Source organism: Oreochromis niloticus, linkage group LG8 (genome assembly GCF_001858045.2).
Source record: "Oreochromis niloticus isolate F11D_XX linkage group LG8, O_niloticus_UMD_NMBU, whole genome shotgun sequence".
Lineage (NCBI taxonomy): Eukaryota > Metazoa > Chordata > Actinopteri > Cichliformes > Cichlidae > Oreochromis > Oreochromis niloticus.
Window position 1 is genome coordinate 13,067,807 of NC_031973.2, and position 14,254 is coordinate 13,082,060.

The 14,254-nt window shown below is 42.4% G+C and overlaps 1 protein-coding gene across 2 annotated transcripts in view; it reads right to left on the reverse strand.

Moving 5' to 3' along the window:
• LOC100702520 (adenosine kinase) overlaps positions 1 to 14,254 on the reverse strand; it is a 133,824-nt gene that overhangs the window by 56,042 nt on the left and 63,528 nt on the right. The gene's annotated exons all lie outside the window — the stretch shown is intronic.

Genomic DNA, 14,254 nt, shown 5'->3' on the forward strand with positions numbered 1-14,254 from the left:
GGTCGAACACCTCAGTTGATCCGGAAAAAGTGACCACGACGGATGAATAGAGTGAGACAGAGAGTAAAATGGAGCCCAGGGAGGTGGGGGTGGGGGTGGGGGGGTGGATGCTGACAGAAAGGAAAGAAAAATGCTTCCTGTAAACACACACCAAGAATTATTTACTCACAAGGCTAAACATTAAACAGTCGTCTCATCCGTAATTAAGCCTCGTTTTTATTTCCCAGTGACAAGTAAGCAATATACATGGGACGTCTAGTTGAGATGCATCAATATTGTCTCCTCAACTCCGCCTGCTACATAATTAATACACGCACTGACATGACATGGATATGATATGACAAGAGTATCAGAGGCGAAGACTTCGAAAAAGAGCTGAGTGAATGCATTTTTCATGAACTGCCGAGCTCCCCAGCCAAAGTTCTAGACATGATTTTTCCGTATTAGCGAGGAAAAAGGGGCAAGGAGGGCAAGAGAGACAAATATGTGAGCGGGAATGAAAACAAACCTGGAATTTTATAGAAAGCTGCAGTAATGCTGAGACGTCCACATCGCTCAGACAAGAGGCTGGCTTTGGCCTTGTATCCACCTTTTTGGCTATCGGATCAGGGTCTGGTTTAAAAGCTGCAAATGCAATACAACCTATTTGTACCTTCTGACGCCTGATGTCTCAACATCTGACGGGCTGTGCCTGCGAATGCTTAATAAAAACGAAGGCTGGATTTCTTTCTTTTTTTCCATTTCACCTCGGATAGGTTAAGCTATAAATAGCTTTGATTTCTGCTTCTGTGGAAGAAAAAAAAAACAGCACAGGTGTAGAGAAGAATTCATTTTGCAGTGTATTTGGACAAGGCTGCTGTGCTCTGGTACTGGAGGAGGGTGGGCAGTCTTGCAGGGGCCATTCCTCCTCATTCAGAGCCATTACCACCCCACTGTCACTGTCAGTCTGTCCCGTCACCCATCACAGAGCCCAGAGTGGGCTCAAACTTCACAACTAAATCGCATTCTGCACACAAACGGCCGGGGCCACGCTGCAGCTACTGTATCTAATCTAATCTGTGCATCTCTTGTGTCCCCGCACATGCACACACACACACATATATATAAAACGTGAAAGTTTCTGGAAAGGCAGGCCAACATCTTAGCTCCTCAATTTTGTACAATTTCACCATGTGTGGTGAAATAAGAGTCAGCGATGCAAATCAGAAATCGGGATTTGCCTCGATTATTGGAGCTTTATCAGCTCATTAAGAAACATGGAGGCATTTCTCAAATAAGCGTGTGATATTCCCATTAAAAAGCCAAACGAGGGAGTACTTAGAACACATCAACGCAAGTCCTTGGGAGAGAGGGGAAAGTAGTTTTTTGATCGATAAGCTTACTATCCGGTCAGTTTAAAAAACAAACACACAAAAAAGCACCTAGGGGAGGCAGCAATTTAGCAGAAAGAGCAGAGCGAATGTTCTCAGGTGGCCCTGATGGCCACTTGTCTGCCCCTCAGTGTTATAATGCCCCGTTACAAAACGGCACATCGTATTAAAAACTTGACAGATTTATTATTACAGTTGTTTAACCTCTTCATAATCAAATCATGTTAGGGGTTCAAGGAGACACTCTCTCTCTCTCTCTCCCGCTGAATTACAAACATCTAAATTCTCGCTCTGTGGCTGGATCCAGTCACCCCATGCAGGCACATTTCCTGTTTACATCCAGCATCATTAAGTCAAGTGTATGGGGGGATATTTAAAAAAAAAATTACATGAATCACACCACTATTTACACTTACAAGTCCAGTGTTAGAATCGCAATAGGAAACTGCTTTTCACAGCCATTATATTGCGCCTAGGGGAAATAATAGGGTACAAAGTTAGTATTCGCCCCTCGTTTTGTCCACTGAAACAGTCATAGCCTTTGTGGTACAAGCTGCACTGCTAACACTCAAAGAGCTGATTGGCAGGATACAAATTTATCACTATTAAAGTGAGTGGGCAAAGCCACATTAATCCCACAGGCTATGTGTGACAGACAGGAAGGGTGACGTGCTGGCATATTGCGTTACATGTCCAGTAATTGCCGCGGCGCAGAGTGCTCAGAGGTGAAATCGTAGCGTACAGTACGACGGCGAGCGAAGCATGTCATCGGGCCAACGGGAGAGGACTGTCATTAGCCGTGGGACGTTGATGATTGAGTAACACTCTTACTCTTTTGCTGCAGAGGAAAAACAACCAGATGCCTTCGGCACAATCAATACAGTTTGAGCGGCTGGAATTCAAATAGAGACTATTCTGGCTGCGTGACACGGGATGAATACACTATTACTTATTCTGGCTCCATTCAATGTCATCATCAGCCTCTACAGTGTCAGATCCGCTCAATAAAGGGCATTATTTCCAAAAGGATAAGCGCTGCATTAATCCTTTTATGCTGCTTTCAGCAGGATAGACTCTCCCATAGCTAATATTAATGTGCTAGGTGTCAAGAGTGAGATGGCTAATCCTGATAACTCAGGATGTACAGTCAACTTTGCAGATGGCTATCTGCCCCGCGCTAGCACTCCTAATAGGCACAGGAACAGGATGTACTTTTAATGCTGCACTTCCCGAATGTCGTCTTCAAAGAAAACGATAATTTTCAACGGGGCTTTCTGAACTGAGAAGATAAGCCAGGGAACGGGGGAGGACAAAATAAAAATGATGCTTGCCTCAGAGAGGAAAAATAGCTTCCTGATATAGTCCTAGCTCCCTCTTTAAAGCTGACACCTAGAACATACAGTTTATCAATTATACATGAAGCCAGAATCCATCTTCTGTTGGCAGCTTGTTTGGATCCGGCCCGAGCCCTCTGAGTGGTGAAATGTGTCTGGGAGCCCCCATCCCTCCTGTCGCCTTTTTCCACTTGCAGCCTGTCCTTAAATCAATCCCTTTTTAGGCCTGAATTTATTTTTCCTGTAACAAATCTGTCTTGGCAAATGATGTCACATAAGCGGCGAGAATGACAGCCTGATGTCTATGTGGGGAACATCAACCTTGCTCCAGCAGCCTCCTCCCAAGGTGAGTAATCATGCTGAGGAGCGGTGCAGAGTGTGGATGCCAGCCAGAGTCCAAACAAACCCAGAGTCTGTTGCTCAAGATAAACAAACCAATTAGGGGGAAGGCATGTTATTCCTCAGTTGGTGGGATATTTGCTAGATGGAAAATAATCAATGCATTCTTATTTCCACGGGGTGAAGCTGAAAAAGTCCTGAGCAGAATAAAATCTAGGCTGAGAGGCAGAGTAAAATTATTCATTAGAAAAAAATAAATAAATAAATAATGGGACTAAACTAGCTACTAGTCATGTAATTAATCCATACAGGCTCAGTGGAGAGAGGAGAGCACAGAGGGGAAGATTCATCAGAGCTTTTTTGCCCCCTTGCTCCCAGGGATACATGCCCTTCTTGTGTGGATGAGTCAGCTTACATCTTCTGACAACTGTGAGCCAAGGGCTTTGTCAAAAGGAACCACAGTTATTGTTTTGATTGGTCCCCCCTTGTTATGTTGGGAGCGCAAAATGCTTTCAAATGTGATTGCGCCACAGCATCTGAAAATAAAGCACGCACATATAGAACATCAAAAAAAGGACATGTCTGCTTTTTATTTACTGAGGACAATCATTTGGCACTTTGGCGCTCTCTCTGGCCTCTCCCCGACACTGGAGCGAGCAGCACTATCGGTAATTGCGGGGAGCGGCCTCGGTGGCCGGCCAAAAGCATTAGACAACTGGGCTCACGGTGCATGACATTCAAGCTGGCTAGTAACGACGGACACGCTAATCAAAGCGTCTCTGGCCTCCCCGCGACAGTGTGACTGGAGGACTTTTGCCCAGTTGGGGTGATGTGCAGCTGCTCTGGCTGCCTTTCCGCACTTCCCCCCGCAGGGCCTGGGCACCAGGCTAACCACTGGCACAAGACTTTAGATGCTGGAGAAACAAGAAAAAAAATGGCGGAGGCTAACAATAAAACACATGAAAAATAAATCACAGCCAGCTTGTTAGCATGGCAGGGAGAGGAGCAAAGAGGAAAAGAGAGAGAGATGGGGACAGAGAGAGGAAGTCAGGGAAAAAAAAAAAGAACTGGGTTAAGAGATTTAATGTGCTGCTGAAAATCTGACACTTGCCAGAGGTCCAAATGTTCCACCAGAGCAACGGCAGCCCTGCCGGCTAAGTCTCTTTAAAGCCTCCAAAGCTGCTTACAATATACACTTGAGAAACAATAGATAAGGTCAGAGTAGTAGCCTATGTCTGAGTGGGACCATGTATGAAAAATCAACACTTTCACACTGCGTGTGCTGACCTCAGGCATGCTGACGGCAACCCGGGAAAAAAAGACGTTTGTATTCATTCTGAAGCAATTAAGTGACTGATTACACAAGTACACTTTTTTTTCCCTCCAATTTCAGAAAGTAAAAACAGGGCGATAACAAAATCTGAACGATTTGAGGAAAGTATTGAATTGCAGTTTTGCCTTTGCGGTTTGATTTTGAATTAGTTCTGACTTTCTGTACCTTCCTACCTGAAAAACTAATAAAAACAGATCACGTAACTCAAGGGCTACTTTTTGACAGTTAAAATCGTTTACTTGATAACATCTTGTTGCTTCAGCAGTAAGCTTAGCTTAAAGAGTCCTAAACTCCTAACGTAAAGAATTCCCACTAACAGATTGTGTAAAGTTGACTAATTAGTACACTGCATGTTGTTTGATTAATCCTTATGAAGACAGAAAAGATAAACCGCTTGAAAAAAAGCACATTTTGGGAGTTTTGCTTATGTATGACTAAAAGCAGAGACTCAAAGAAATCACTGCTACATATTATTACTTACACTGCAACAAAAACGAGCACAATAGTGGCCAACTCCATCTGCTACATTCTTTTGAAGCGCTCTATATGGATTAATTATTTACCAAGTTACATTCTCAAGGAGTCAAAATAAAACGACTGCTAGCCAATGCTTGTTACTTATAACTAATAATTAGAGAATATAAATGACCTTTTCTCATGATAACTCGGTAAAAATATTACTACAGCCTCCTCGGTGGTTGCCCAGTTATTGCACTGAATTTTGTGGCTGTCAGAGACCAATATACCATCTGCTTCCTAGAGGTTGAGCATGCAACACCCTCAACCCTGGGATACCTGTGCAATCGCTTTGGACTGGCTGCAATCACTGTCAAACAGACTGGAGAAGATCTGCAAATAACTGCTGCCTAATTTATAAGCGGAGACAGATTACCGACAAGTTGCAATCAATCTCAAACAGTCTGCGCTGATGGCCAACTCATCTGTGATCCATCTCTTTGCAGTAGGACTCTCAACTCAACTGGTAGCCAGCTGATTGTGTTAAGTTCCCATGTCCTTTTGCATTTAAATCACTGAGGAATTTATGTATTGCTGTTTTAGGATTCTGGACTCTGAATCTAAGTAGTTATGTGAAATTCTGTCTATGCATACAGCCACAGAATTTTAATCAATTTATCACAGTTAATCACCGATTTATCACAAACAGACTGCATGTAAGTGTCAACTTGATTCCATCAGAAAACTGATAGCAGACAGACTCTTATTGTCTTATTGCTATTTTATCGCCATCTTGAAGCACCAAAGTCACTTTGAACATAGCAACTGACTATGAGTTGGTCCTGGTCCCCGTCTTTGAAGCAACTTTTAATAAGGTATGGCCACAGCCACCTTATAAATTAATGAATTCAAATTCAATTCAATTTTATTTACATGGCAACAACAGTCACCTCATGGTGCTTTGTATTGTAAGTAAGTAAAGAATATTTATATAGCGTTTTTCACAGACATATGTCACAAAGGGCTTCACAAGAAAGGCAATAAAACACAATACAGTCATAAATATATCATAAAAACCCTGGTCTAATTAAAAGCTTTTTGAAATGAAAATGTCTTTAGCTGCTTTTTGAAGGTCTCCACCGAGTCAGCTTGGAAAGATCGGTCCCCTCGAGTTCTGAAAAGAGTGTGGGGGACCACTAAAAGGTTTCGATTCGATGACCTCAGGTTATGAGAAGAGGTATGTATATGAAACAAATCGGCAATATAGGGAGGGGCCTGTCCCTGTAATGCTCTAAAGGTTAAAACTAGAATTTTAAAATGGAACGTAAATCTGACTGGTAGCCAGTGTAGCAACATTAAAACACTCATATGAGCTACCTTTTTTGAGCGGGTCAGTAGCCCCGCTGCAGAGTTTTGAACAACCTGTAGACGAGCTAGCCCTTACTTGTTTAGATAAGTAAACAGACTATTACAGTAGTTGAGTCTTGTAGAGATAAAAGCATGGATTATCATCTCAAGTTCATTTGTTGACACGATAGATTTAAGTTTTGAAATGTTCCTCAAGTGAAAAAAAAAGCATGTTCTTACTATTTGATTTAAATTTCCCTCTAAAGAAAAAGCTTCATCAAAAATAACACCTAGATTTCTAAGGTTATGCTTCTGTGAGGAACCTAAATCACCCACTTGCTGTTTAATATCAGACATTGCACAGTCCGGTACAATAATCAAAGTTTCAGTTTTGTCTGGGTTTAGCTGTAAGCAATTGTTGTTCAACCATTGTTTAATGTTTAATGTCTGATTAAGTCAGAGCGGAGAACTATGAATTTCAGAAGGCTTAAATGAGTAGTATAGCTGAATATCGTCAGCAAAAAGATGATAAGATACATCAGGAAACTGTCGCATTATCTGGCCTAAAGAAAAAATGTATATTAAAAGCAGAATAGGTCCCAGCATGGAACCCTGAGGAACTCCACACAGCAGCTCTGTGGATTCAGACATGATCTGGTTTGCAGACACACTAAAATTTTGTTGTATTGTAAGGTAAAGACCCTGCAATAATAGAGCGAAAACACTTTGCGAAAGTAGAAATGAAGACTTCCCTTTTCACAGGAAGAAACCTCCGGCAGAGGCAGCCTCAAGGAAGGATTGAAGGTAAGGGGAGGGAGACAGGACAATTACATCCCACACAGAATTAATGGGTCTGAAATAATAAAAAACCTTCAGGATTACAATGTCAGTAAATTCATTATAAAATACTGTACATTAGCCTCAAAAGTCATTATTGTCATTTTAATTCACCGTGTATCCAGGATAAAATGACAGAACAAAGCTGTGCCCTAGCTTATTGTAGATCATAAACAAATTACAGCATAAAAGGAAAAATGAAACCTTGCAGAAGGAAACAATTCTCAGAGAACAGTGTCCCACATCTGCTGTACAGAGATGCACATCTGTGGTGATTCTTTGTAGGCCTCTTTCAGAAACTGTCACAGTGACCTCAGTGCTACAGATGGTTTGTGGCGAGGAGAAGATTCCAGCAATATTTACTCAGTCAAGGCTTTATTCTCCAGCGTGATAATGTAACACCGTCTGACACTTAACTCTACTCACTATCTTTGCCCAGGAGACATGCTACCCTAAAGCGTCTGCGGTTCCATCATGTGAATCTTAATCAGATACTTAGCCAGTAGAGCAGGTTTTTACTCTCCCTGGTGAGAGTATCAACACATGGCCATCAGGCACAATTCACAGCCGCAAAGTGGCTATTTATTTTCTGCTCAGCATTACTTGACAAATAATTACTCAGTCTATTCAATTAAGCCGTGGAACTCACACAAATGGCCACAACATCCCAGTGTAGCACTGAAACATTACTCCACGTTTTACAACTTGGTCTCATGAATAAAAAGGCACACACATGGCAGGTGCTTTGATGCCTAGGGAGCGAGGGGACAAGGTGATGGCAAGCAGAAATATCATTAAGTCCGAACTATTTCATCCAGAGGAAAACAGCCTTGTTGCCGGTGGAGCAGATGCGCAGAGTAATCTGGGATGAAAGGACATGGTGTTTTCGCGACTGCAGAAGAAAAACAGTTTTTACAAGGTGACGTGTGTGTAGAAGGAGAGAGTCGGCATGCTGCTAGAGCACTATGGAACGCAGCCTGGGAGCTTACCACAGGTGCAAAACAATAGATTTTTAATTGCGTTTATTATTTTTTATTATTAATTTACAGATCCAACTGAGTCACAAATAGCAGACTGATGATTTCTGTGCAATCAATGCATCACTGAAGGGGTATCAGAGGTATTTAATGTGAGTTTCTTGTTTGTTTGTGACTTTACCACCTCTATTTTTTACTTTTTTACTTCAATTAGCTTTATTTTGACCTCAGCAGTGGAGAGAAGAAGTTAGGACGACTGTAAATGACAGCTAAAGACAATGCAACTGTCACAATGAGATTAAATGAAGAAAGTTTTTAACAAAATAACTATATAACATTAAAAACGTTTTTCTTTGTTCCATTGGTATTTTTTAATCTAAGAATAAATATAAATTCTACAAAGGTATTTGTATTTATGTATTGATTATATTTTGTTTTATGAAGCAATGCTTGGGTAAAGCTAACTGAGTAGCACAGCTTACTAATTTAACAATGGCATCAAACTAATATTCCGCATCGACTGAATCCTCAGTCAAGGTTCCTGCAACTATACAGGAATGAAAAAAAATCCTGTTAAACTTCACACAAAAATCTGTGCACAATAATAAATACATAAAGATCAATACATAACCCACTGCGTACGATGAGAACGTCCTCTCCGTAATAAACAAGGTGAAATCTTGACATCCTGTGAACCTTCAGCACAACAACACATTTCCTTTGCCAAAGATTACACTGTAAATATAGAATAAACGGGCAAACAGAACAATCACTAGTGAGATAAAAGTACATTATCTCTCTACCATCCATCCGTTTTCTTCCTCTGATATTTGTGGTGTGGGGCTGGAGCCAGGTTACCGGTCAGCCATTGCATTGCATTCAATGGTAATGCAATAATAAGCGATGGCAATAAGCGACTGGACTTTTTTAAGGTTCTTGAAGACGTCCAGTCGCTTTTCTTTCCAGGATCCTTAGATTACCATGACCTGAATGACTGAGAACCTACACAGACACAATAATAAAAATTATAGGACTGTCAAAGAGATCAGTCTGATTACATGATAGTAATCGGATATTGTTTACAGAGGTTAAGTAAGAAAGCTGTTGCACACCATAGCAATCGCCATCTGCTGGCCTCTAGATAGAATAAAGGTTTTTTACTGGCTTCATATTTCTGAATTTGGCTTACATCCACCTGCAAGGTCAACTTACTGATTTATTAGAGAGAAATTGACAAAAAGCCTCAAAACTCAAAGCTATGAGTTATACAAGTGTATATGTGTATTGTCAACATATGCAAAATGCCATATGATTTAAAATATTATGTCCCATTTGACCTCTGATCCGAAGTGATAATAAAGCTATTTAGCGCTACTTAAATGATAATGAGCTTTCAGACTGACAGGAACATGGTGGCAAGTACATTACTGTAACAGGTAATAACTTTTTAAATACATAACAGTTTTATTACATGAGCAATGTTCCTGTTTTTTTCATTTCTTTAACAAAACAAACTTGTAATGAAAAACTTTTTTCACCTGATATTTATTATTAAAGATGTAAACAAAAAAATGAAAGCTACATATGTACTAGATCACATAAATAAAAAATATTATATTAAAACAGCTTTCAGCAAGTTTTCACTGCACTGAAAACTTCAAGTCCAATAAAAACAAACAAACAAACAAACCAAAATAAATATATAAAAAATACAATACTACTAGAGAGTGAGCTGCCTTGTCAGACGTTTGCACTTTTGGAGTGCTTCTTCTTCTTCGTCTTCTTCTTCTTCTTATTATGATTATTATTATAATAATCATTTCCATTATTATTTCCTTGAGTTAGCATTAAACTGTCCTGTCAGATGTTAGCATCATCACTAACAGGTTACTGAATCACACAACTTTCATTTTTGCATCTATTAAACGCACACAATGCGTAAAATGAGACCAAATACTAGCAGCCATGGAGTGAATCCTGCATTTATTAATTCCCTTGAAGGAATTTTGAAGAGAAACTTTACAGTGGATAGATCTCACATTCAGAATTCAGACTCCATTTTTAATATAATGCAGTAGTCTATGTTGGTACACATTATTTATGTTCTAACCATAAACACTGTAAATCAAAACGAATACACGAGGGCTCCAAGTCCAAGAGAACTTTTACTTTTAATGCACTACTGCTATTTTTACTTAACCAAAACATCTAAAAACTGTCTGCCAACTCTGACGCGGCAAGACCGAATCGAGTCTTAAGGATAATTGTAAACAACCTAAATAAATCCCACAGTGCAGTAAAAGCCACAGTGTCTCAGCAGCCAGTGTCTCTGCCCTCTTCACCCTAATTTGCCACACTCCGCCCACTCAGGCCTGCAGCGCCGTGGAGCTGGCTGATCCTCCAGCCGGGCCGGGCCAGCCCATACGTCCCACTGGCACAGGACACCCCGCCAGGAGCCAATCACCAAGCCTGCGCTCCTGACAGCTCATTACCACTCAATTAGGCAGGTGCACCTCCATGCACAGTCTTCTGACAAATACAGCCCTCCCAGATGCATGTTTAACATTCAAGAGAATTATATAGTGACAGCAAACAGTAAATGCCTCACCCTTATCACTTGATTGCCTCAAGATTGAAATCCTATAATTGGCCCAGGCCAGCGGGAGAAAAAAATAAATAAGCTAATAAATATGATGCAGTCGACTTGTAATTGAACAATTAGGAATTCATATTCATAAGATGTTTGCTGGCAATTACAAAATGCCATCTGATTAGGCGCAATTTGAAATGACATTGTTCCACGCTAAAGACACTGTGGTGTCAGCCTAATAAAGAGGAGACACATCATAGCAGTAGCTCGGCCACCGACATGACCTCCAGAGATGAGAGACATGCTGACACAGTGGCTTGGCTGGTGACAGACGGGATTTGGCACCCATTGCTCTTTGTCCCCCCTTCAAACCTACCGCTTACGCTCGCGTGCACCGAAAAAATATCAGCGCCGAGGGTTGACTTTCACAAAATTTAACACCAGTGGGCACAGATTGTACACATAACAAAACACAAGCAAGGCAAAAATTAAAAAAAAAAATCTCGATCCCTTGAGAACAGATTCTAATCAAGATGAAATGATTTACAAATCTATTTAATAAGGCTTGCCAGAAGTCAAACTTGGCATGTAAATGCGGTGGGGATTAAATTTCATCGGCAACCAAGACTGTAACTGATCGCCTGCAGACAAAGGGGGAGCCTGCCAGATTTTTTTTCTCCCCCATCCACTTCTATTCCCTCCCTCTTTTTTCTTTTTTTTTTTTCTCTCCACTGCCTGCATTTTGCCTCGTGATCCCTCCCTGACTGTGTGGAAGGACAGGGGCAGTGCAGAGTGGTGCAGTACAGAGTGTGGAGGAAAGAGAGAGAAAAGACAGAAAAGGAGAGGCAGGAAGGAGAGACGAGATGGAGATGGAGGAAGGGAGGAGATAAAGAATGGTGGTGAGAGGGAGAGTAAGAAGGAGAGAAGGGTAGAAAAGCAGGAGAGAGGGAGAGGGAGATCTCAAGGTCAGTGTGAGGACAGTGTGGTCCTCTGAGTTGGACAGAGACACAGCCGCAGTCACCTCTGTGCTAATCAGCCCTTCGGCTGGCTGATGAGGTGTCAGTTAGATGTGTGTGTGTGTGTGTGTGGAAAACCTTTCCCTTTGCTTTTTTGGCTGCAAAATGAAGGGGGCTGGTCGGGCGGAGTAACAATGTGTGTGTGTGTGTGTGTGTGCGTGCACCACTCTGGGGTGTAAGCAGGCTGACGTGCAGCTTGTGGTGCCAGTACTGCGCTTTTTTTCTGCTTTTGCCTTCCCTTTCTCCGTTTTTTTCCTTGCATATTATGCTACAGTGACTGAAGCTGAACTCAGCTTTCCCCTGCAGTGAGGGCAAGAATACAACTGCCAATTAATGCTATATGCGGTGTGCCAGTGTTAACAGTGTGAGGCATTATAGTTCAACTTGCTGTGCTGTTTGAAAAAAAAAAAAAAAACTGGGAAAAAAAAAGGGTGGGCTAGCCATTTTCCTTGGGCGTGGCTAACCTCTTGCAGGCTAACGTGGATTGTGCTCCCAGCGCAGGGCGCAAACGAACAGCATCCGCAGCTGTGATTAGGTTTGTGACCTAACAGCTCTGCAGCTTGTGTCTCATTGGGTGAGTTTTGCGTATGAGGCCAATTGGCAGAGGCGAGCGTCTCCTCCGTCTATCCTTGGGTTATTTCTGACCATCTGTGCCCAGTCATTAACAGGCCTTTTCACAGTCAATTGTCTTGTTCGTCTCCCCTCTTCCCCGTTTCTGTTGGTTTCACTGTGCATGACCGTGAGGTGGAGCTTCTTCTTCTTCTTCTTTTTTGTTTTTTTTTCCCCCTTGAATTTAAATGGCAGAAGTTAGGAGAGGCCATTTTATTAGCCAGGGCTAAGGAGAGCTGTGGAGACGTAGGTTAATTCAAAGTGGCATCATGGAGGATGCATCAAGCAGCGGAGATCAAATTACAGGGCAAAGCCCTCGGTGGTAAAAACAAGCCAGTGGTATGCTGCATAATGTGTGTGTGTGTTTAACAGGAACTGTGTGTGTGTGTGTTTGAGAGACTAGAGAAAAAGAGAAGGGGGACACGAGGAGGAAAAAAAGGAGAAAGAGGAGGATGAAGAGGGGGGTAAAGGGATGGGGAAAATAAAAAGGAGAGGGAGAAGAGGCTAACTGGGCCAGTGTGCACATGCACACATCACCCCCTCCAATTAGAGTCACTCACCCCCCCCATCCGCCCCTTCTTACAATACATCACCCTCCATTTCTGATGTTTACAGTCGTCGGGGAATGAAATAACTGCACACATCACTGCAGCAGCGACGGCATTCAAAAAAAAAAAAAGAGAGATCTCCTCTGCCTGAAATGCGTTTAGCTATTCCTTCTTCCCCCTCATGCTTTTGTTATTGGTCTTTGTGCAATGATTTGCCTAAGGACCCAGATTTCCTAGCAACAGCCTGCCACCAAACATTTGGCAGGAGTTCAACATTCTCTCTCTTTGTGAGAAATGGCAGTGCTGCCTCCCTGCTCTGTGTCTGCCACCAGCCCTGCTGCTGCCGCCGCCGCCGCTGCCGCTGCTGATGCTGGATGAGCCAGACTGGCTGCAAGAGCCCTCTAATAATTCTGTTTTCATCCAATCACACCACATAGTAGCAGGCACCTTGAGAGCCTCTGCCAGGATTCATCAATCACCTCTTTAACACGCATGTTCAGACAAACAGGGAGGCATGTGCGAGCAAACAGAACGCGAACGTACGCACGCGTGCACGCTCTTGTGCGCTTTCCGGTAATTAAATTTACAGATTAGAGCGAACAAAGCTGCATATACCACCACAGCAGTAGTTTAATGAAAATCAACAAAGCACATTAATGCATAGCAAAGGTTGGTACAGTGAGCGGGAGAGAAGGAGAAGATGTAAAATCTGGCTGTAAATTGGGTAAATACATCTGAGTGCTCTCGACAAGGTTAATGGAGAGAGGAGGCCTTAGTGAACGCTGGTCTAGACACGCCACACAGTATTAAGTGGGAATAGCTGTGGCAGTGTATCTGGCTAAGTACTTTAGAAGTGCGAATGGGACTCTAATAAAGCGAATGATCCCCCCTGTTTTGACAAAGAGGCCCAGGAGGGACGCTGAACACCACGTTTTAGATTCCAAGCACTGACAAACACCCATTTGTGGCCCTTCTATCCCCCCTTCCAAATCCCACGGAAGCTTTTCCCCTGCGCGCTACACTGTCGGATGTGGGCAAAACCCAACTGCCAATTTGCAGAGGATGTGCCATGTTTGCTAATGCGAAGCAGAGGCTAAAAATGAGACCACACAAACTCTGGAGGATGGACCGACTGATCTGCTTTCTGGCACGACCACTGAAAGATTTTTTTTTCCTCCCCTCTAATAAACAATTTTTCGTTTGGTATTTGTTTCTTCGACTGGGCGGCTAATTATGAAACCTCCATCATTATTTCACTGCGATGCACTCGTGTTTAGAGGACTTGTGGGCAATGGGGAGGTGGGGGTGGGGGGGATTGGGAATTTCACTTGGGACAATATGCCAAGGAGTATGCTGATGGCTGAGCACTAATGCTGATTTATGTTGATAATGAACTGCTTAAAGACGTGGAATGCAGCGCAATTTCAGGGCTATCGTCTTGACTTGAGATCAGAGAAAAATGTCGATCTGCCGGAATTAAATATAATCCCAAACAGTG